We start from the raw sequence: 25,357 nt of genomic DNA, 5'->3' as shown, positions 1-25,357 counted from the left end.
CTCATCATTTCCTAGTCAATATTCTTTCATCCTGGCTTTACAATTTCTACCAGCAGCAGAAAATGTTGCTTGTGTGGCCCCTGGGAATACTTAGGAGGTCTTTCATTTGTGTCTGGGGAGTTGCCCTCATCCTGGGTCCCAGCTCAGGAATATCTCCTTGCTTGTTTTGTTCACAGCTCAAGTGTAACCTGGGCCTGTTCCCGTTTGATGGACCTCCACTTAGAGGACACGCCTGGACTCCAGCAGATTCTGTTTAGAATGGCAAAGGCGGCCCGTGGGTGCTCTCCGCTTTCCAGGAAGCAAAGGTAGATAGAGGTGCTGGCTTCTACCGCCCTGCTCAGAGGTGTGAATCATGTCTGTTCTCCATGGCAACAGTAGAGTCTGCAGTATGCTCTGTGCAGGGTTCTCTGAAATAGTCTCTGGCCTGATTCTCTCTCTGCATCTGAAGATGATATGAGCTTAGTTGTAGCATCAGTAGCTCAGTGACATCAGGGCAGTGAAATTCTTAATTGTAATTAAAGACACCAACTGGCAGAGGAATGTGAAACAAAAACACAGAATTTTCTTTTGTTCTGAGCAGTTACAAAATCTAAGTCTGGTTTCCTCTGTGTGTAGACAGATTCTAAGAATGTGTTCTCGTCTATCCCAGCATCACTACTTTAGGGAGCCTCTGGGAACAGTGAAGAAGTTGTGTTCCTAGGTAAAAAAGTTCCTTTTTGAACTTTATTTTATTTGTTTTTAATTTTCTTTTATTTTTATAATATAATTACATCCTTTTCCTCTTTACTCTCTCCCTTCTAAGCCCTCCCATACTCTTCTCCTTTCTTTCTTTCAAATTCTTGGCCTCTGTTTTTCACCAATTGTCATATATGCATACATTCCTAAATACACACATAACTTCTCAGTCTATTCAATGTTACTTGTGCACATAAATATTTTCAGGCCTGACTCTTTGGTATTGGATAACCAATTATTGAGCTCTTCCCTGGGAAGATGGTTTCTCCTACTCTCAACTTTGCCTGCCGCTCTTTGTGTAGGGCCGAGCCTCCTGGGTTTTGCAGTACCCTGTCCACATTAGGTCTAGTGCTGTTTTCTTTGTTCAGCTCATGTTTAGGCAGTTGTTCTGGTGAGACTTCATGAGTCTAGTTTCTGACATTGTTCGGGGACATGATCTCACAGTAAATTCTCAGTTTCTCTGGGCTCCTGCCTTCTCTCCAGATCGTCTTCTGTAATGATCCCCGAATCTTAGGTATAGGAGTTGTACTGCAGATGTATCCGTTGGGACTGGGCTTCACGACGCTGCATTTTGATTGCTTGTGGTTTTCTGTAATGGTCTCCATGTGTTGAAAAGAAAAAGTTTCCTTGATTGGGAGTGAGGACCATACTTATCTGTGCATATAAGGACAAATGTTTAAAATGTAGTTAGGAATTATGCTGGCTTAGTAAAGTGGCATTTGTAGGTCATTATTGATAGGTGATATAGCTGCATGGGACTGTTGGCGACCTCGCTTCTTTGGAAGTCTGCCTTCTGGTACCATAAAAGTTAGTCCTTGGGGAGAAGGCATGATTCAGGTCAGTTTCAGTTCAAGGGGCCCCTGAGCTCTGCTACTAATGTTCTCGGCGAGAATGCACTTACACTGTGTGTTGTAGTGACAGCTGCAGTGGAGAAAATAAGGCCAGTGAGATGGCCACAGGAAGAGAAGGCTGCTGCTTCCCGATTGTTAGGCTTTCTGACAGAGTGGTACTACCAAGCAGATGAGGATGAGAACCCAGGAAAACAGAACAGTATTTGTGAAAAGTCCTGGTGCAGAGGGGCCTGGTACCACCGGAGTTCCAACATGGCAGCCAATGCACTTGGGAAGGACCAGGGGGAGAGAGGACCTCTCTGACCAAGGACAGAGAGGCAGCTGGGGAAAATCATGGCGGCTCTTCTGTGAGGGATTGGAAGTCTATCCGTTGTTTTTTTCTGGGGGTCTGGTGGGTTGATGAGCATAAGCTTAACTGATCTGATTCGTATTTCAGTGGATGTTTGGAAACATGGTGGCTAGTTAGGAGATAGTTGACTACTGTAAGACTCGGCAATGGTGATTTGTGTCAGAGCACGTGGGGAGGAGATGGCAAACAGAGTGTCTGCTTATATTTTTAAGTCTGATCCAATAGAGTTTTCTGAAAAATCACTGTGGAATGTACTAGAAAAATAGAAGCTAAAGATGATTTCATGAATGTTGTCCCAAGAACCTACAAAGATGGAACTGGCATTTACTGAAACCAGGAAGAATATTAGAGATTGACAGATGAAAATAAAAAAAAAAATTGGTTAAGGGTGTGTGAAGTTTGAAGTGATATATTGGCCAGAATGTTCCAGAGAGTCAGGACAAAATAGAAAAAATTACCTCTAGTTCAAGGATATAGTTTTGTTGTATTCAGCCTGTCAACTGAACAGACAAGGCCCTCTACCTTAAAGAAGATAGTCTGTTTGTTCAACCCATTGATTTAAATGTCAACCAAAAACATCCACACAGAAACAGCCCGGGTAGTGTTGGCCCAAATTTCTGGGCAGTTCATGTCCCAGTCAGGTTGACATTCTAACCACCGTAGATGCTCCTAGGTGTGCAAAGGAGGGCGGAAGAGCAAGAGTCTGAAGTGGTGGAGATCACGTTCACACTAACATCGCTCTGGTAACAGGAACTGACCTTGCTGGGTGTTTGTGTCTAGCAGCAGCAGCCTCGCACAACCATGGAGGTGGAGAGAAGACAGGAATAAAAAGCAGGCAAATATTTAAGAAATTAATAACTTACTAGTCTAATTGGATCCTGATACAATCCAAATACCCAATAATACCACTTCCTAGAGAAACACTATGCGGCTAAAATCAAAATTAGGGGAATTAGAAATACTTCAGATAAAATAGTGGCACATTTGCAGATCAAAGAACACAGAGATAGTGTTGGTGTGATTTATATTAAGAGATTTAAATACCAGAGAGAAAGCAGGGGAAATGAGCACAAAACCAGCTGGAAGAAAATGAGCTAATCAGAAAATGCCTGAACAAATAAAAAACTGTCTCTGGAACAGATGAAAAGAGTACAAGAGCCCATCGGTGTGGTTCCAGGAAAACAACAAACGTCACATGGGACTCAACACACAGCCAGATAAACACAGAAGCTCAACCGCTAGGAGCTGGAAACCAAGCTTCAATTGGTTGTAGGATGGATAGAGTGACTTCAGCATATGCACTATCCACTGTAGAGATGAGACGGATTTACTCCTCAGTTTGTTCTGATTCAGTGAAAAGAGTGGGCTCTAAGGCAGGATAATTACACATGTAGAGAGTAATAATTTTCTAAGTAAAAGCAGAAGCATGATATCAAGACAATTTATCTACCTCCCAAACAAAGTGTATTTTTTTTTTTTTTTTTTTTTTTACTCAAACTAGAGAAAAACATCCAGCGGAGTTTACAGATAGGCGAGTTAATGTGGGAGGCGTCTGACCTCACTCTTGAAGCAGCAGGCTGGATAACCGATGTCTTCGGAGGTTCTGTGACTCTGCCTTTTAATTTGCAGTATCCCTGAAAGCAATTTCCTGGCATTCCACAATCTAGCTCTGGGGGCAAAGTAATTGGTGACCCTTGGTCTTTGTAAACAATCTGAATAACAAAGATCATAGAAGGGACTTTAAAGAGACCTTCAGTCTAAATTGCATCTTTCTAGGCTGCTGGTTCTCAATGATGGATCTGCAGAGCCAGGTGGTAGCAAACAGAATCCTGGAAATGGAAAATGCTCTGGAAACAGTGGAGAGTGACTGGATATTGTCCATTGTGTCCCCCTTATTCCTACCTGTCTGGAGATCGGGACTGAACCCAGGAAGAAGCACCGTATCTCCAGGTTTGGGGCTGCATTTGTGGAAACCGCTGGGAAGCTCAGTATTCCTAGAAGCTGCTTCAATTTCTTCCCCGTGGTTCCTTCCTTCTTTCCTAAATATCAATGGGGATGGTGCATTCGAGCTGTCACGAATCCCTGGGTGCCTTACTGTGTCTTATAGGCGCCCTTTCCCAAGACAATCCATCTATATAAACCCTTGCTGAAAAATCTTCCAACCCATTTAAAACAGATTTTGCTTTCCTGAATGATCTAGGAGTGCTAAGCAATTTTTAAGAGGAGAAGAAATATTGAAGTGTAATCTTATAATCTACAAAGTGGTTTTCGCTGTGCTTCAGATTTGGTGCAATCAGTATTTATCACAGAAACTATTGACGATTTATATAGGCTGCATGTAAAGGGTTTTTGTTTCTTTTATCATTTAGATCCATCTTGCTCATAGAACAGTGGTTTCTGTTTTGGTGTTTTGTTCATGTCTGCCAACAATAATGGGCCTTCAATATTTCAGAAAAAAACCCCACACATGCCAAGAAGATTAAGGTAGAGCATCCATCCTCACCTGATCTGACCATCTTGTACAATCACGCGTCTCCATTCATTGCCATGCCTTACAAAAAGAAGCTTCTCAATGAAGACTAAGAATAACATTTATATGTAGCCATCCACATAAGCATTTAAAAAGTGGCTTGGCTGGATGTCAATTTGGATAAACAACAGTAATAGATTTCTCCTTAGGGTCTAAAACCTCCTCAAATGTATTTTTAAGCCAGGTTTACAGCAGCAAACATGATTTCCTTCTTGTGGAATGGGCCTCAAATCCAATCAGAAAGTACTTGGTTACTCACAGAACAGCAGTACCACTATTGCTCCAGTGGGCACATCTTGAAGGGTTGGTTGGTATTATAGTTTGTAGGGCTCTCAGCTGAGTAAGAACACTGATAACTTTGAGTCTCTAGCAGCCTTAACTGTACCTTCCAGTAGTATGAAAGTGAGCCAGCAGAGAGAAACTTGCAGCTCAGTTCCGACTTAGTTCCAGTTGTTTTGTAACAAAGGAGGATGTGTTTGTAATAACAGGGTTTTATCAACTAGTTCTTGATCTCTAGTCTCACAGATAGCCCTGGTTAAAACCTCTGGGTCACAAAATAAGAAGACACGTGGGAAAGGGACTTTTAGGAAGGTGAAGAATAACGAGAATGGGAAAGAGACAGAAGAAGGTGTAGAGGACAGTAATAAGAATACTCTTCATGTGTATGAAATTATTAAAGAAAAATTTACTAAAATATTTAAAAATAACATTCTTTGGGCTAAAAGGAATGCAGCCATCTGTATAAGTTCATCTTCCTTAGGTTCTGGGAGTCTTTGCAGATTATTTTCCAGTTACATTTTCCTGGTGCTGTCCAGGGTAATAAATGTATAGAACTATTGACCTGGTGCCTTTAGAGAAAAAAAAAAACCAAAACAGACTGAAGAAATGAGGCTCTCACAAGTAAAATATATCATCACTAAGTGACACATCAATTGACAATATTAAAATGCCCAAGATTACCAAGAATCAACCATTAGTGATAATACATCTGAAACCTTTTAAAGTAACTTGTTACATCTACTTAACTGATACCAGCTATAATTACACTATTATGTATAATTTTAGTACCATGGCTTACATCATGCTAATTCACCCTGTGTGCCATATTGAATTCCTAGCCTAAAATTACCAACATATTGATTGTAGTAACACTAAAAAATGAGTAGCTTGAAACAATTACCCCAAGAGCCCTGCTGAGAAGCACATGCTCATTCATTCATTAAAATTTGATAAATTTTTCTGAGTTCCACTTATGTGGTATGTAAGGTCATCAACTCTGATGATAGAGTAACAAATAATATGTCCTTGTGACCGACCCTACACAGAGGAGAGGAGGGTTGTAGACAGATGAAAGACTTTCAAGAAGAATCATCTCATGTTGTATGAGAGTGTGTGATGTGTAAGCTGACACCCTGGGTGACACCCTGGGGCTTACAGAACTCTAAGGTAACATCTAAATTCTTAAGGAGGACAAGGTGTAGACAGAGTGTCTCAGGAAGTAAATCCCCAACAGAAGATGTTCATTGAGAAGGTGCATGGGACGGATATGGCTGATGTCCAGGTGACACCAACAGATGTTCAGAGAATGGGGCCAGATGGGTGGGCACAGTACATGTGTGCTAAAGAGTTTGCACCATGCTAAGTAGCCTCAGAGCATCTCGAAGTTTAGTAAGTTTAATTCTTTTGGCTGCTTAACAATATTTGAGGAGCCTACTTGACTAGGTAGAGCAGAGGGTTCAGGACTTGCTTGAGCCAAAAGGAACCTTGAACCTTTGATCTTAGTGAGGGTGCAGTTGGGGTGGACACTGAGAGTAACAACTCAAATGAATTGGGTAAATGATTATACAATGTTGTTAATGATATGGAGGAAGATGATATGGGCCATGAGGCTGGAATTAGGAGTGGATCTTCAGAAGACACCTTATGAGGTACCATTGGGACACTTGAGGGCTGAGAACAATATTCCCATACACAACATGGGTGAAGAGTCTTCCATGAGAATGATACTCCCACACACAACGTGTGTGAAGAGTCTTCCATATAGAAGAGTGTTCAACTGAGAGTATGCCATGAATGGTGAGGACTTTGACCTGTTTCAGCAGCAGAGAGACCGGTGGAGTTGGAGCATAGCTAGAGGGGGGAGGAAGACACCAGGTAGCATTGGAGGGCTCACGGGAGTAGTTTGATCAAGGGAGGTTGCCACGAGCTGCACAAAACATCTTAGGGGCTCATTGAAGATGCTGTAGGAAGATGTTTAACTACAGTAAACAGTAAGAGGATGTGATCTTGGCTGCTAGATAGAGAATGGACTTCATTTAGTCAGGAACAGAAGCAAGGTCTAAAGGAAGACTTGCCACAGTGCAAAAGATTTTAGGTGGTGGCAGCAGGAATGGCAGTAGTTGGTGTGATTTCTGGGGTGGTGCTGCTCTGTCCACTGAAACTTGGGTGTGGGCTGTTGGGAGAAAGCATTTCATTAACCAATTCTGAGATGTTTGACCTGGACAACTTTGTCAGTGACATCTAGGAATAGTGGCAAGATATACCAACATTTTAGGCATAAAAATCTTGTTTGGCTTCTAGTAGATTTATTAAGCTTTGAGGAGTGTGGGAGGCATTGGAGAGACAGGGAATTCCCACACTAAGACTAAGGAGGCTTTCATAATTGACACGCTGAGGATCTGGCTACAGTAGAGGCAAATACAGTGAGGATTCCAGAGTGCAATAATGCATCGTGGAGGCCATTGAGAAAGCCCCAGATGTATTGACAAAGTCCAATTTGCTCACTGAGTAGAAAGCAGGAGAAGCTGCGGGGTGGGTAAGAAGGAGGAGACAGAAGTAGGAAGTAGGCAGAAAGCCCTCCACGAAACATTCTTGCACATGCCTACAGGTTAGGAAAAATTCTGCAGAACCATTGAAAACCATTTTAACGGGCAGGGTGGCGAAGAGGATAGAGGCAACGAGGAAAGGGCAGAGTAGAGATGAACCTCTCAAGCAGCTTCATGTGAAAGGAAGGTTGGACTGAAGTGTGAATCGCAGGCTGATCCCAGTGCGTGCAAACGCTAAGGGCAGCGAGTCAATAGTCTGAGAGCCCTCGAGAAGGAGGGTGATTAATAAAGACAGGGCCGAATGAGCAAAGAAGAAACCCCTTAATGTGGCTCTATCTATCAGGTAGCAGTTACCTAATAATTGCCAGCCATTGTGCTTATCATGTTTAATCCCTACTAATCCCCAAGAATGGGCACTATAATTGCTTACACACTACTGATAAAGTATTTTTGCTTTTGGTTACTCAGCCCAGGCAGTGAGAACATCGATCAAATCCAGTTATAGGGCCTTCTCTCTTCCCTCCTTCCTGGAACTCTATCCCATTTGCTCAGCAAGCTTTCTGCCTTGGGACGGTATCTCATGTAGCCCAGGCTGGCCTCAAATTCAATGTGTAGTCCCCAGTGACCTTGAGCCTCTGATTCTCCAATTTCTACCCGCTGAAATGTGTGACTGCAGGTGTGCACTCTTACGGCTGGTGTGCACAATGCTCAGGACAGCACTCCAAACTAAAGAGAGGCAGCTACTCAGTGCTGTGAGCCCCAGGCCCACTGGCTCAGCTTTGATCCCTGTGGAATCTGAAGTCTTCCCATGTGTCCCTACCAGCCCAATGTCCAGCAAACATACCATTCAAGGTCTGGCCTTTCTGCCATGGCCATACATGCCCCCAGCCCTCCAAAGGCAGTACAATGTCTCCACCCTAAGGACAGTGTAGCTAGGGGAGAAAGCCTTTCAGAGAACGCCTCTGTTCCAGGCCGGCTTCCTTGCCTGCTGTCCTTCTCTCTCTTCCCAGCCTCCTCCTGATGATCCATGTCCAGGCTGGACCTGCTCAATACTCCCTGACTGCCACCTTCTCTCAAAAGAGCTCCTGTGTGCCGTAATCCTCTTTCCTTGTGTGACCCGTGCTGTAACCACTCTTCCAAGTGTGTACCACAGGATCCTAAGACCAGCATTGGGCAATGAAATCAGAATATCTACAAGCAACTTCTACTTTTAAAATATTTGTATTTATTTGTTGGTAGCTTAATACATATACATATATACATATATGATACATATATATACATATATGATACATATATACATATATATGATGTATGTTGATAATATTCACTCCATACTACCCTCTCTTATCTCCTTCTGCCCCCTCTAGATTCCCTTTTCTTCCTAACAAGTACCTTCCTACATTCATTATATATATATATATATATATATATATATATTAATAGACTCATTGACTTTCAGGACAGTCGCCTGCATAAACATAGATGTGGCTATTTACTGGGGTACAGGCCACTTACTAGTGGCTATGCCACTAAATAAAACGATTCTTCCCTCCAAGAAGCTATTTCCTCCCATAGCTCTTCAGTTGGGGCGAGGCCTCAGGTGCCCCTCACCCCACCCGTGCTGGGAGATAGACAGCGACCACAGCAGCTGTGCGTTTATGAATACAGCATCCCTCCCTACCCTCTGCTCTTCATAGTGCTCCCTGTGCCTTAGGACTTGGTGTGTGTCTTAGGGTTACAGCTGCTGTGATGAAACACCATGGCCCAAGCGACTCAGGAGGAAAGGGTTTATTTGGCTCACACTTGCACATCACTGTTCATCACTGAAGGAAGTCAGGACAGGAAATCCAACAGAGAAGGATCCTGGAGGCAGGAGCTGGTGCAGAGGCCATGGAGGGTGCTGCTTACTGGCTTGCTCCCCATAGCTTGCTCAGCCTGCTTCTTACAGAACCCAGAACAACCAGCCCAGGGATGGCACCACCCACACTGGGCTTTATCCTCCGCCATCAATCATTAATTAAGAAAATGCCCTACAGGCTCACTTCCACTGTGATCTTAATTGAGGCTCCCTCATCTTGAATGGCTTCAGTTTGAGTCCTCGACACAAAACTATCCAGCGTAGTGTGCATAATAAAGATGCTCTCTTTATAGCTGAACCTTTAACAGTTATCTAGCATGAGCACTTTGAGCAACTAGGGGTCTCTCACTAACTGCTGCCCACTGCCCGAGTTTGAGGGTAGCACTAACCTACGACTATAAACACAAATATTTGGAGGGTGGTTTAACAGCATGATCATTTAGCAAGGCACGAGCCGTCTCAGCTATGGGCCTTTGAGTAGCTTTACACTATTAGGCATTCGTTCCCTCCTGTATGAACTCAGCTCCACCCAGAATACAGTTGGCTACTCTAATATTCATACTGTGATGGCACTCATATGCATATACTGCTTGGTAGTTCAGTATTGTATCATGCAGGCCTCACCACTGTGTAAGACGGTTGGTGACTTTTCTTCCCCAGTGGACTGTATAGCTCCTTCTGATACTGTGAAAGTGAGTTAGCAGAGAGGGAGTTTTCAGGTCAGATCCACCCTGATCTCTCTATGTGCAATGACTGAAGTGTGTCTGTCTTCCCATCTGCTTACCGTGGGCAGCCAAGAGCAATGGCAACAGACTGTGATACTTTGGGGGCCTTCCTTTGCATGCTTAACAGACTGTGATACTTTGGGGGCCTTCCTTTGCATGCTCCCTGAATAGCAACTCATGGGGAGGTAGCCGGGATGCTGGTGAATTCTTGGGCAATTCTAGTCTTTGGTATATAATCTCAAAGATCTTTCCATGCTCTCTTAGGATCCGGGGTGGTACTAGGGCAGCTCACTTAGGTATCTACAAGGCTGCCCAGAATCAACAATATCAGAGACCTTTGTGTACTGGCTCCTCAGTCCTCTCTGCTTTCTGTCATCTGTGAGATAATTGTTTTCCTAAGCTCTGGTGTTAGACCAGCCTTCAATTTCAAATTATTAGGTCTTATTTCAGCCTCTGATTGTTTATATTTGCTACCTGCCAGGTGGACTCCGTCTGATTTCATCTCCTCCATCAATTGACCAGTTCCTGCCTGAACTATTCTCTGTCTTGGTAGCAACAAGTGTGTTGCAAAAATAGGTGGCTGTGTCAGATCAAAGGTAAACAAAACAGTTGGCACATGCTTTTGTGAAAGAATGAACAATGGATGGTTCTCTTCTTATCCTCTATTTCTATCGGGTAAATATTCTTTAGTATAGGTTATGCCTCAATTTCTAAAGATACTGTTTTCTCCCTCTGCTTTCTTCAAGCTGAGGATCTGAATGGTAACCTATAAAGACCAGCCAAGCTGCCATAGTAACAGGACTGGTCATCCTGGGTCAGGTTGTTTCTGTGTTTTAGATCTTACAGCTAATGGGTATCTGTGTCTATAACAAGGAGTAGCAGGGAATAAAGGTTGGGAAAGACATCACAGTTGCTTCCTAGCCCATAAACACCTAAACTGTAAGTGTCCTATATATAGGAATGTCCTGTTCTGGGCCTCAGTACGTGCCTGGAACATGTTGTTTTTCTTCCTTGAGAGGCCATGACAGATGCAGGATGGGTGATCCCTTCTGGCCCTGTGCCAAATGCTTGGTACAGCTGCAGAGGGAATCACCCTTCGCTAGTCTCTCCTTTCGGCAGGGTGGCATCTTTTCTTGCTGTCCTGAAATTAGGAATGTCACTGTGATATCTCGTGTCACCATTCACAAATATGCCTGCCCTAGAGATGGCGAGTAAATAGGTTTCCTCTAAGGCAAAGTGTAGAGCCATTCCTCTTATACTCTGTCCGTGCTGTAATGGTATCATCACGAGAAGCCTGGCCAAACATGGAGAAACTTGAGTCTAAACTTCAAGCAGGAGGGAACATTTGGAACATGATGCAATAGAAGTTGCTTCCACGTGGGTAGGTGTCTGGTGGTGACCCTTGTCCGAACTAATCCTTCTGTGTTGCATAGGTGATAATTGTAACAGGAAAATTTATTTATACGTTTGTGTATGTGTATGACAGTGTGTGTGTGTGTGTGTGTGTGTGTGTGTGTGTGTGTGTGTGTGTGTGTTTGTGGAGGTCAAAAGTGGATGTCAGATGTGTTTCTCAGTCACTATCTACCTTATTTAAAATACTTTAACATTTTTATTTATTAGTACTTGTTTAGGGGTGGGTCGGTATAGGTGTGTACACATAAGGGTGCACAGATCACTCGGTGTTCCTGTGAAAGTTAAAGGACAATTTTCAGAAGTCAGTTCTCTCCTAACATGTGAGTCCTCAAGTCCAGGCTTAGAGTGAAGAATGTTTATCTCCTGAACCAACGGCCTCAAGGTTGTTTTTTAAGGCAAGGTCTCTCACTGTACCTAGAGCTCACTAACTACCTGTCTCACCTTCCCCGTGTTACACATGACATTTGTGTGTGTGTCAGAGTTCTGAATTTAAATCCTCATGCCTGTGCACAGACACTTCACTGACTGAGCCATCTCTCCAGGAACAACTTCATTTGACTTACTTTAAATACTTTTGCCATTTGTCTCTCATTTAAAACCTCAGTTTATGGAGCTTCCTGCACAAGCCTGGTTTGCCTGAGTTCCATCCCTACAGCCCAAGGGAAGGCTGAAGCAGAGAAGTAACTTCTCATAGTTGTTTTCTGACCTCTACATGCATTTCCTGGTGCAGATGCCCCCCCCCCACACACACACCAGCAACAAATCTTCGTGCTATTATTATCTGTATCGAAACAACCCGGAACTGTGCTGGTCAATAGGTAATAAATTCCTGATCCTGAGTTGCCATTGTGTGGACTAATCTTGTTTCCATAGATTGGTAGGGGTTGGTTCTGGACAAGGCAAGGCCAGCATTGGACTCTGACCTGTCCAGCTGGCCCTGGATGAAGTCACAGTGGTCCTTCCCTTACAGGGAATTTCCTTGCCTAACACTGCTGCTCTTCCCAGGACAGCATCTTGTTGGTATGACTAGTACGTTTCCATTGTAACAATGAGCTCATCAGATCCAGACAAGGCAAACCAGTGGCCTCAGGTCAGAAAGCTGTAAGTGCACAAACTTAGACTCGTTGTCTCCCTCTAAACCTGTCATTTCTCTATGAGATTGCACTTCTGTTTTAAAATAAGCCTCTGATCTGAAATAAACCTGGCACTTCAAGTCTTACAGGGGGTAATTCTGGGAAATTAACTTTACCTTTCCGATCTCATCTTCTTTACTTCTCATGAAAACAAACACAAAACCATTCCATCTTCTTCCTTTACTGTGAGCAGGGCCAGTGTAATGCCACATGCAAAAACCTGGACAAACCGGGACTCGGCAGCCAAAGGGAGTAGTAGAGTGATGCTGGTCCTTGCCAAGCGCTTGCATCAAAACGATTGCGATTTCTTTTTACACGCTTATTTACAGGAACAAAGGCTCTGGAAAATTTATTCATAACACTGTCAGTGTCAGCGAGGGCATGGGTCCTTTCAGGAAGGGCTGAATGCTAGCTCCTGTCACCTACTGCGGCCAGTTGGAGTTTGTTTTCTGCCATGCTAACAGAACACCAGGACACTGTGCCAAGGGCCTGCTGTGGCAGGTGGCCAGAGCCACATGCGTCTTATACACAGCTGACATCCATGGCTTGAACTCATTTGCCCAAACTCACACTGAATGATAAAATATATATCAGCCTGAACTCACTGGCATTTTTCTTCCTCATCATCACAATCAGGCATGATGGAAAAGTCTCTAGGTAGCAGGTGGCCCCCATAGTCTTCCAGGCTGCACATGCTGGCCAGGAGCTTCCAAAAGGAAGCACCAGTAACCACAGGCTGAAAACTGATTAAAAGTCCTTTATTTTGGAATCACATTAACATGCATGGTGTGGGTGCTGGTGCTGGGCTGATTGATGGGCCAGGAAGACTAAGAAGTTGTACAAGTTAGTGCACATTTGTAAATATAAGTCCATATATGCTCACACCCATTTGTACGCAGACAAAACATGCAGAACATGTCTACATGTACATTTTTATTTACATGGACATATTACATACATGTATACAAGTAGATACATATGCACACACACATAAGTACATATTTGTGCATATCTGTATTATATTCATGCATAAGGAAACATAGATGTAAATATTTGGTTCTTCTATCAGATACCAGTTTTATCTTAGCAAAGCTAAAAGCATTACTTCTGCCTTTAATTCTAATGGCCTAGTACCAGTAGCATGGAGCACAGAGCCCACATTGGGAAGATGCTGGATCAAGGTATGTGTGGGTTGTTTAACTGATAGTCTGGCGCTGTGGAGAGAGGGTGAGGGCGTGGAGGCTCTTTCCCGAACTTCAGGAGGTTTGGGTTGAGAATGAAGGAGGTAGCAAGGTCTAAGAGAGAGAAAGATGGCAGCCATGAAGATGGAGCAGACTGATGGGCCCCGAGTAATGGCGGCTGGATGTGCCGAGATTCGATCTGGTGCTTGAGGAGGCTTTGGCCCCCTAGCCACAAGGAAACCAGTGTGGGCTCAGAGAAAGCAGTCTCCCAAGACAGACCTCCTCACCGGCCTTCTGATTGGCCTGGTGTGAGTGTGGCTGAATTTCTGCGGAAAAATTACTCATGCAAAAGTTGCCGGCAGATGTCTGGTTGATTCTGCCACTTTTTTCCCTCAGTTGTAAGACTCAAGGGGTCACGTTATGCCTACTCCAGTAAGTGTGGCAGATGTAGGTTCTGTGATCTGATCAGCAACATAAGGCAGAGGGGAATGTTCCAGCCTTCTGAGATGACAGTATAGTTGCAGCTCTAGAAGAGGTTTTGATTTCTGATGCATCTGATGACAATGGCACCCCAGTGTCCTCATGTTCACCTGTGCCCCATCATCACCCAGGGAAGCATCCGCAAGATATCCCGCCTGCAGGCCACTGCTGCCACTGCACAGTGAGAGGAGTGGAGAGCGGTAGAAGCACCCTGCCTCCCGACAATGACTGTAGCTGCGCCATCTGTCACCCTACGCCCTTCCCAAGGACGGTCTCCCTTTGTTGCTTTATTTGGACAACTACTCTGTGAGTGAATTTAGGGAAAATATTTCCTAAGGAAGCGAAGCCGCCTTGCTATCAGCTTGTATCTGCCAACAGTGCCAATGGGGAACACAGCATCCCCTGGCAGAGTCCCCCAGCAAGTCAAGCACTCCACCCAGTCCCCATAAATTGGGGTCTAACATCTCAATCCTTGTGCTTTGTGGCCGAGATGCTGAGCTGCTGCTTCTATTTTTTTTTTTTTCCTGTTGCATAGTTTGAAGTTCCCAGTGGCTGAGGGAAATCGATAGGTTTGTCTTCCTAATTACATTAGGGAGTATTATGTGTGGCTCTGGGCTCTGATTCCCTCGCTTGCTGCATATGACACAGATAGGAGATTGCTTTTTCCTATTTTTGAACCTTTTAGCTTCTCTGGTTCATTTCTTCCCCCTCTGACATAGACAAACTTTAGTTACTTGTTAACTAGATAAAAACATGAAGATATAAACCAACTGCAAACTTGCCAGTGGTAGACTTGTTAATACAACAGTACTTATTCCACAGACAGCTCTAATAGTCAGTACTTCTTTATAAATAGTGTTTTCTTTTTTTAATGAGAGGTAGACATAAAAAATCAGAATGTGTGTGTACTCGTTGGTGTGTGTGGAGATCAGTAGATGACTTTGGATGTCAGTCCTTGGCTTGTACTGCATTTGAGGCGGGGCTTCTTTGTTTTCCTACCGAGTATCCCAGACTAGCTGACCCCTAAGCTTCCAGATTTTTCTTGCATATTGTTTCTCCACAGAGGTATTGTGGTTACAGAATCCTTGTGTTTGGCTTGTTCATGAATTCTAGATATTTGGACTGGAACCCATTTGGAAAAACAGAAGTCCCATGATAGGCTTTCTCTTCTAGGCTACAAAAGAATGTGGAGTGTACATTGTTCTGGACCGCTGTCTTCAGGACTGTGGACGGAGCCAGCTGTACAGTCCCGGTCGGTTTCTGAGTGGAGGTGTGTGGACTAGGGAAGTTTAATTACCCAACGACGCTAATGATGAGACAGGAAACACCATATCATCTCAGGAGGGCTCCCAGCTGATGCCACCGAGCCGCCCCGGGTTATTGGGAGGTCCATTTAAATAGTCCTCTAAGGGCAGGGGCAACATCGGGAAGCATTTATCACAATGCATATCGCTAACATCAAGTGATTCTGTTGCCTAAACAACTCTTGGTCAAGCAGGCAGAGTCTTGAGCCCAGGTATGGGCCTACTCAAGGATTAAGCTACAGAGATGCAAATTAGGTGGCATATCACCTTCGGCTACAGTAAACAGTTACAGCCTGGTGTTAATTAACAATACAAAGGAGACTCGGAGCTCCCTGGTTCCACTACTGTTTATGTCGGCCAGGGCGTGGAACCCAGAATATTCCATAACAGGGATATTCGGTCCCCCACAGTACATTTCCATATCATCTGCACAGTGAACATCCTAAGATGTGTCATTGAAACTCGGGAAGAATCTTCAAGAATGTCATCACCTAGATAACAGTGCAACCCACAGGGACGGAGGCCTTTGGCTGAAAGTCTCATTATCGTAGTCGAGAGTGAAAAGGAGTCAGTAGACACCAACAGGGTCCTACAACAAAGGGGTCACTGAGTGATTCCTTGGGGAGCCCCGGGGCCCAATTTCAGTATATTGCCTCGAGTTCTAATAGGTCTTAGTAATAAAAGCCCGGAGTCAGATATCAGGGGATGAAAGCTGAAAGATCAGAGAAGCAGAGCCACCAGCCACTAGAGCTCTCACCTCTATGAAATCCTCAGACTGAAAACAGAGCCAGTTGGGTGTTTTCTTGTTCAGCCCACCAGTTCCCAAATAACCACTCTAAGGCTTAGTATTAATTATAATTGTTTGGCCAATGGCTCAGGCATATGGATGACTGGCTCTCACAATTAAATTAAGCCATGTTTACTAATCTGTGTGTCACCACATGGCTATAGTAGCTTACTGGTAATGTTCTGGCATCTTACTTCCATGGTGGCCACACGGTGTCTCCCTGACTTGGCCTTCTTTCTCTCTCTATCTCTGTTTGGATTTCCCACCTAGCTATATTCTGCCCTGTCATAGGCCAAAACAGCTTTATTCATCAACCAATATGGCAGTGTGTGTGTGTGTGTGTGTGTGTGTGTGTGTGTGTGTGTGTGAGAGAGAGAGAGAGAGAGAGAGAGAGAGAGAGAGAGAGAGAGAGAGAGCGAGCAGAGGAGTGCTTCTTTTCTGGATCTGATTATTATCTTAATGAAGTAAAGTGTTCATTTTTTATATTCATCATAGGTAACATGAAGAGAAGCTAACCTTAAATTTGAAAGTTCCCATGAGTGGAGAGAAAAGAGGCTGTGAATAGGCCCCTGATGGCTCAGGGTAATGCTTCCATCAGGAAGGGAACAGCACATCTCATATATGTCACTTGGGTCCCATGGTTCATTGTAAGAGCATGGCATTCTGGTAATTTCCTATCTACTTGCTCTTTTGTTATTTTATTTTATTTTTTATCTGAAGCAGCATCTTTCTATGTAGTTCAAGTTGGCCTGGAGCTCACTATGTAATGAAGGCTGGGCTTGAATGAATCCTCCTGCCTCAGCCTTCTGGGTATGTACCTTCTTCCACAGGCAGAAGGGTCCTCCATTAATTGATAAAGCACTTTTAGTATTGCATTTATCCTTATATAAAACAATGTAATTTCATCGATGTCCAGTGATAGCTTAATTCTAGTAAAAAATAATAGCAAAAGTCTATTTTATTAAGAAAATATAGATAATCCAAAGTGAATAGCTGGAAGGCTTTTTGTACTGAAGCCTGGGAATGGGAGATGGGAGGATCTAAATTAGATTGGTTTGTGGTGGAGGCAACTGGCTCCCTAATAACCAGAACCAGAGCTACAGAGAAAGGGAGGAGATGTGAGAGCCGTTAGTTCCGATTTAGACATGTTTTATGCTCACATAGGATGAGATGTGAGGACGTTTCTAGATCTCAGGAAAGTTTCGACGTCAGGGTACGTGTATGTGGCTTGTGGATCTAGAACCCCTTGTGCAACGCCTTTCGGATAAATGTTTAGCTCAGATAGCTGTTTATCACTGGCTGAGAGTCTGGGTGTTACTGCCACCTGTCAAAGGAAAAGAGCATGTTTTCAAGACAGCGAGTCTAGGTTAAAAGCTACCTGGTCTAGTCACCTAAATGAAAGTTGCGGGGTGTAGAACAGAATCTGGGGCAGATATGACAACATGAAGTGGAGTGGTGGCAATGAAGGAGGGACAAGTCTCGAGGAGACTCCGGCCGTAGGCACTGAATGGGCCTCCTGTACCTGTGACTGTCAGGGGCTGCTGTAGCCAACCTGCTGGAAGTTAGTGACTCAGAGCACATGAACATACTATGACATACTTCAGGGGTGGCCATTTCTTCTCTAGGCTCCCATAGAAAGCCTCTCCCCGGGGACGTTTCCAGCTTCTAGGGTGGCCTGTGCTCCCTGGCTGATGGCTTCTACCTCCAAATCACGTCTTCCAATCTCAGTTCTCACGGTCACGTCACCATCTTCCAGGCTCTTTTCTCTCCTCTTAAAAGGATGTCCGTGGTCCTGTTAAGGCTAGTGTGGATAATTTAAGGCAGTTTCAAGTTTCTCTTTGCCATGAAAAGGAACACAACTGTGGGTTGCATATTTTAGAGTATGGGCTTGAGGCTTATTCAGACTCTCGAGTGAGCAGACAGAGCAACCTGGACGGCTAGATTCCCTCGCAAAGATACTCCAGCTTTGAGAACGCAGGTGCTGCTTGATTTATGATGGGAGTAGTCCTGTTAAACTCACAGTGAGTTGAAAATAATGTGATACTGAGGACCCCAGCTTAGCAGCTCTGTACGCTGCAGTGTTTGCTCTGCTCACTGTTGTGGGGATGCCTGGGAGCCTCACCCTGTTGCTCCCTATCATGAGAGTATCATGCTACAGACAGGTAACTGGAGAAAAAATGCAAATAAAAAATCTGCAGTATGGGTTCTACTGATGAATGTCACTTTCGCACCATCATAAAGTCAAATAAAATCATATGTCAAGTCATTACAAATTGGGGAACCTTCTGCATTTTTTAAAAAATAAAATATGTTTATTCAGTAAACTGATATAAACTTATCATGTCAATTTCAGAACACCACATCTTGTATTTAAGCCTACTTTTGAGGGTCTTCCTAGAGTAATAAATATTTGGTGAAATCAGTAATTCATCTGTGAGTCTAAGCACACTACAAAATGTCCATTTTGCCCTCTGCTCAAAACTGGCCAATGTCCTTTCTGAGGTGGACCCAACTCTAAGTGTGAAGTTATTTAACAGTAAGTGTGCAGGCTTGCTTAGGGACCACACAAATAGCAGTATGGCAAAGGGGAGAGCCTGTGGGGACAAAGTGGGATGGTGGGTAGGAGGACGCTCAGAGGAAGAAAGACAGTGTTTGCCAATTTGCATCTCCCAATGGAGACCCAAGCCTTAGGCAGAAGTAAAGGGAAGAAAAGTAGTGGTTTCTCGTGCCGTGCACAAAGGGAACAATGTTCTGAAGTTTGCCATGAAGTGAGGTAAAAGAGTTGGGAGACAGAGCAGTTGCATTTGAGTAATTACTGATGGGGAATGCACTGTGTATGTTTATCTTATTGATTGTTAAATAAAATACTGTTTGGCCAATGAGACAGCAAGTTAGATGGGACTAAAAGTCAAAGAGAATTCTGGGAAATGTAGTAGAGAAGTGGTGTTCCAGGCAGGAAGTGACATAGCAAGGAGACTCATATTTAAGCAAGGAGAAACAGGAAGTGCCCTTTTCCCCCCTCCGCTCTTCCTCCAGTGGTGCAATGTGATCCACTGGCAAGAGAGGGTGCCTTCCCTGCGCTCTTGGGCATTGGATTCGGCACTTCTGAGATGATAAAGACAGATCCAGATAAAGAAAAACCTCTGAAGGTTTACACTGCATTTAAAAATATATGTAGGCTTGTGAGAGAAAAATAACAGGAGGAAATAGAGTAGTTGGTTGTGGTGGCCAATGCCGATAGGATTTGCTGAAGGAAGCAGAGGCAGATGGATTTCCACAGAGAAACCCAGTCTCCAGAAAAAAAAAGAAACAAAAGAAAATCAAAATAAAATAATAAAAAAGCCACATAAAGATGGAAAATACACAGAGAATCTGGATACTCTATGCCATATTGTTGTCTTTAAATTGTTTGATTGCCGAGGAAAGACATACTGCTGCTAAAATACATTTGATTATAAATGCTTCTAAATCAATCCAACTTATACATCTTACAAATGCTGTGACTTCAAAATTTAAGTCTAAGGACAGGCTACTTGGAAAAAGAATTTCTGTTTGTGTTTCCACAGAAAATAAAAAACTATGAATTCCTTCCAGACTAATATGAATCAAGCAAGACCCCCTGAAGCTGAGACGATACAGCCTTACCGACTACAAAACAAGGACTTGGTCAGTTTTCTATGTTTTATCATGATCCCCATGGTATATGAACATCACCCCAAATCAGCAGGAAGCAGTTTAGAAAGAACGACGCCCAAATTCCCAAATATTGTTTATAAATGTTTGTTTTCATTTAAATGGGGTTGGTTATAAATGATAATGAGCATGTCAATCTCTTTTTTAAAAAAGAAAAGGGGAATAGGATACAGGAATGAATACTTTTCATTGGTATGGATTTTCATTTATTGATACAACTTTAAGGTCAATTTTGTGATCCGTATATGTCTCTTGTTTAGGTATTATGTTTATACAGATCTTTTAAAATGATATGCAAAATTAAATACAGGTTATATAGTTATCTATAATAGTTAGAACTTATAATTAGACTAGTTAGGTTTTCTAGATTTAGAGATGTATTTGAGATGGTTAGGTATTCTTCAAACCTTTCAAAGACCTACAGAAATATGGCATTTAAATGGTTTAGGTTTTTCTTGGCAGTGAGACACAACTGCTCCTGGCACACCAATTACATCAGAAAGGAGGATGGGCATCGAAGAAACTCGTTAGGGAGTTTGCTTTCAACATGGCAAGATTAGCCTTTTAGGCAAGAAACTGCTTTTGCCTGGGCTGTTTGTTGCTGTATAAACTGGATATACAGGACCCACAAGAAAGTGACTGCTGAACTTACAAAACAAGACAGTACTGAAGGGTTCCTGTTGAAATGGAGAAGTGTGCCAGACACACTGTGGCCTATGGGCTGAAGATGGATGCCCCAACGTTACAGAGGAACTTTGGGTGACTGTCCAGGTAGCAGATGTCTCTGTCAATTCTAGAGTTTATATATTATCCTCCTGTGGTCTTTGATAGAGTTGAAGACAGATAGTTATGGTTATAGTTTTCTTCAGTTATTATAAAAGATAAGTTATCCTTCTTTTTATTTAGACAGAAAAGAGGAGATGATGGGGAATGTACTGTGTATGTTTATCTTATTGATTGTTAAATAAAATACTGTTTGGCCAATGAGGCAGCAAGTAGACGGGACTAGGAGTCAAAGAGGATTCTGGGAAATGTAGTAGAGAAGTGGTGATCCAGGCCGGAAGTGACATAGCAAGGAGACTCATATTTAAGCAAGCAGAAACAGGAAGTGCCCTTTTCCTCCTCAGTCTTCCTCCAGTCACGCAATGTGATCCACAGGCAAATTTGCCACAGTCGCTATTGTCTCTCCTCATGGACGGAGTGAGCGGTTGGGACAGGTGGAGATCAGGTGAACTGAACAGTGGAAGGGGAGCAGGAAAGAAAAGTGACTATTTCTGTTTCTTGTTGAGCGATCCAGGCTGATAATGGAGCCCGTATTCCTTTACAACATTTGATTTCTGTCCTACACTCATGCCTGGTGAAACTGTACAGTGATTTCTCAGTAAACTATATATATATACACACTCTCAGTCTATAATAGCAAATCAGGTATTTTTCATTGACAGTATAAAAGCTTTGAGCTTAATTTTCTTCTAAATATAGCAATAAACATGTCTGTGCTTGCTGTAACTTACAAATCATTCTTGTTCATCACCTTACTTTTTTGTTACTGGCTGCTGCCCTGTGTTCTCCCTTCCAAGATAAACCCAGATCCCTTGCCAAGGCCAAAAACATAATAGAGGGGACCTATTCCCAGGAAGGACTTCATGGTTCACTGGGAAGGTTGGTGGCAGCAACAGAGAGTTGTTCCATAAGGCCTGGTTCTTGATTTCTCTATAGTCTTTTGAGCCTTGCCTTGGCAGATCAAAAATTGTTCAAAATGGACTAACACTACTCTTCTGATCTATCGGTGAACTAACCATTCCTGCAAAAGGAAGCTATCCCAAAGCTTTGTTACTTCTTCAAGTCATCTACTTCCAAGCCTTGTCATCTGACTGGTGCTACACTTGTGCCATTGTCATCTCTCACCTGCAGTCTTCCTCCTGGGAGTTAACTTGTATATAATATGTCACCAGTGTTCACTGTGAATGATGGTGGAAAGAGGGGGAAGAGAGAGAGAGAGAGAGAGAGAGAGAGAGAGAGAGAGAGAGAGGGAGGGAGAAGAAGAGGGGGAGAGAGGGGGAGGGCAACAGGACAGGTCCTCCTTAGAGGCTCCAGGTGGGAAGTAAGGGAAACTTACTTTAGTTCTGATGCACAGAATTCAATAATAGATCTGTGTTTTCTAAAGCCAGGTAGAGATTCTGGCAATAAGGAAGCTGTTCCACCAGTGACTCCCTCACTTTTGGTTGTAAACTCAGACTGTCTTCTACATTCCAAAGCTGTGTATCCAGCCCTGTTCTTAGAAACAATCACTAGGATGTCTCAGCTATGCCTCCAGCTCAAAAGTGGGGGTTGCTCCAGATGAGGTGCTGTGTCAGTGCCCACTTGTCCTTTAAATGGACAGTCAACTTCACAAAATTATTCAAGCTGGAATCCTAGGGACATTGTTATGGATTTTCTGTGATCATCCCAAGTCAAATAACCGTAGAGTTTGATTGGTTTTTCCTCCTCCATCTCTGGGCTATGAACATTTCTTTTTCCCTCCATCCTCATCCTAATCCAATGACAATCATCCGTCATCTGCACCACTCTCATAATTGCTTTCTCTCATATGAGTCTTACATATTCTCAGTGCCTCATCTGACCCCCAATTTTATGTAAATCACAACTTGTCCATGCTACAAACAATTCACTGTTTTTCTATTTTGGGTCTTAATGGCAACAGCAGATGAATTTTCTGCCTCTCATGTCTCTGATTTCAGATGCATTGTCTGGTCCCTATGCATCATCCCTATGCATAATCACTTTCATTTTCTCATCTGCAGCCTCCCTTGTCCTCTTTCGTTGTCCTCTTAACAGACCACATTTCTTCTCCCTCTAGGGTCAGAGCACATGCAGCTTTTAACCTCTGAGAACAAGCAGTGACTTGTGTCTGTAGCTCAGGAGGCACAGAGATTCAGGATGCAGTTGCAGGGACCTTTTAAACTACCTTTAATTGAGAGCAGTCAGAGAAGCAGGGAAGTCTGGAATTCAACTTCAAGGAATCGGAGAGCAGACACTTAGCCAGGATCAGCCCAGCACCCAGTCCAGAGGAAGCCTTCGTGAGGGGACTACAGTGGGAAGGTCCTCTCCTGCTACCCTGGAAAGGAATGTCCCTCAGCCAAACATGGTACTCCTTGACCACATTCATACATCAAATAAGAGTAGCGGGCCCTTCAGTGGTGGTGTGGGGAGATGAGAATTGGCCAGAGGGAGATAGAAAGGAAAACTGTGGTGTCCAAGCCAGAAGAAGAAGACCAAACACTGTGAAATCAGGAAAGAGATCACTGGGTCAAAGAAAGTGATCACTGACAACGGTGGGTAGATCAGTAAGTGGACCTTGAGTAGCAGAGACTGTGAGTAGTCAAAGGTGATGACATGATTCTATTAAGAGAACAGTAGGCTGAAGGAGCAAGAATTTGAAGGGGAATGCTGTTTTCTTCAGACAGGAGTGACCAGGACATGCTTAGCGTGTGGGTTATCTCTTGAGTTTCCCTTCACAGCTGCAAGTCTGTCTTTGTTCTAGTGTTGTTTCTGTGGCTGTGATAAAATTCTCTGACCTAAAGCAACATAGAGAACAAAAGGGGGTTATTTTTATTTTAGGTGCCAGGTCACTGTCCATCATGCACAAAAGTCAGGGCAGGAACTCAAGGGCAGGAACTTAAAGGCAAGATTGTTTTCTCTGCCCGATAGCATTACTCATCCTCCCCATGCACCCTCCCCTTCGCTACAGACACAACCCTGAGTTTTATTCTTAAAAGAACAAAAAGCTCATGGAGCCCACTTGGTATTGTCCACTCTTGAGAGTGAGACCTACCCTGGAGTATATATAGTCTACCTACCAAATGGTTCCACCATTAAAGAAACTGACTTTGAGGGGCCAGTAGCTTCTCACTTATCGATGGAATTTCATGCTTCCACCATACATTCTAGGGTAGTCTGACTTGAGCTTGCATGAGTCTTGTGCATGCTATGACAGTCACTGTGAATTCATATGCACAACTCTCCTGTTGTGTCTAGGAAACACTGGTTCCATGAAGTCATCTACCACCTCTGGCCATGACAATCTTTCCAGTCCCCCCTCTGCTAAGAGTGCTGAGCTCTGAGAGTAAAGAGAAAGCATTTTCTTGTTACTCAGTAGAGTCTACACATGTCTAAGCTTCTCACAATGGTGGCTATGGTCCCTGGGACCATGGACATGGTACTTAATCTTGTCTTGCAACATGGTGCCATAAAGTCAATATGTTCTTGTATATCTATGTTTACATTTTGGCTCTCTTGATAGGTAGGTGTGTGTGTGTGTGTGTGTGTGTGTGTGTGTGTGTGTGTGTGTGTGTGCGCGCGCGCGCGCGCGCGCATGTGAAAATCTTATCTTGTGGTTCCCCGTTGGCTCCACTCAAAAGATGCCTGCTAAATCTTTCTGCTTCTTTGGTGAGTGATCATTTTTCCTCATGTGGACTCACCCATTCTGATGCTCGGATGCTCACTGCAGGCTCCTGCAGGCAGAAGAGGAGGAGGAGGCAGAAGAGGAGGAGGAGGAGGAGGAGGAGGAGGAAGCAGAGGAGGAAGAGGAGGAGGAGGAGGAAGTAGAAGAGGAGGAAGAGCCTCGAGGAAGAACCTCTGCATCTTTCAGAGTTCAGGGCTCTGGATTTTTTGAACCAGGATGCTGGGGACATTCGTGATGTCTCACAGTGTTGTGACAGAATATGAAGTGGAAATGACCTCAGGGCTGATTTTGACTCACAGTTCATCGTGGTGGGAAGGTACGGCGGCAGGGCACGAGGCAGCCGCTCACATTGCACCTTCAGTCAAGGAGCAGAAGGAACTGAATGCTGGTATTCCACTTGTGTTTTCTTTTATATTCAGCTTTGAACCACCCTGTCCTTGGAAGGCACCATCCATATTTAGGGTAGGTCTTATCTGCTCTGCTAATCCTTTCTGGTAGCATCCTCCTACACGTACCCATAGGTGTGTGTCTCTGATGATTCTAAATCCAGTTAATTTGTCCATGAAGATAAAAACCCTTACACTGGCCTTGGTATAATGAACCTTGCTTGCCTGTGTATTTAGGTATATCTGGAGGTCTACCGCTCTATCTGGCCCAGGGTCTGCTCCCTGACTGTGCCTATCCTTCACTAACAGCAAGAGGAGGCTCTCATAAGCAGCCGTTCATGGTGTTTGTTTCTCTGGGATTCTCCGCATCCTTCTGCAGTGTGTCAGTACAAATTAGTATTCACGGGCCAATTCCACCATGGGAGTGGGCATTGTTGTCTTAGCTTGTAAGTGTCTGATTATTTGGAATCATTATACCAGCAAAGGGTATTCATGTTGCTGGTTCCTGTAACATTTGGTTGCCACCCATGACATCTTCAGTGCTCTTCCCGTTGCCTCAGCCAGCAATACCACACTCAGGCTCCATCCTGAGAAGGATCTGGCAAGGAACTCTTGTTAGTCAGGTAGTAAATGAGCCAG

This window comes from Cricetulus griseus, assembly GCF_003668045.3.
Source record: "Cricetulus griseus strain 17A/GY chromosome 1 unlocalized genomic scaffold, alternate assembly CriGri-PICRH-1.0 chr1_1, whole genome shotgun sequence".
NCBI classification, from domain to species: domain Eukaryota; kingdom Metazoa; phylum Chordata; class Mammalia; order Rodentia; family Cricetidae; genus Cricetulus; species Cricetulus griseus.
This window is presented reverse-complemented; position numbering follows the sequence as displayed.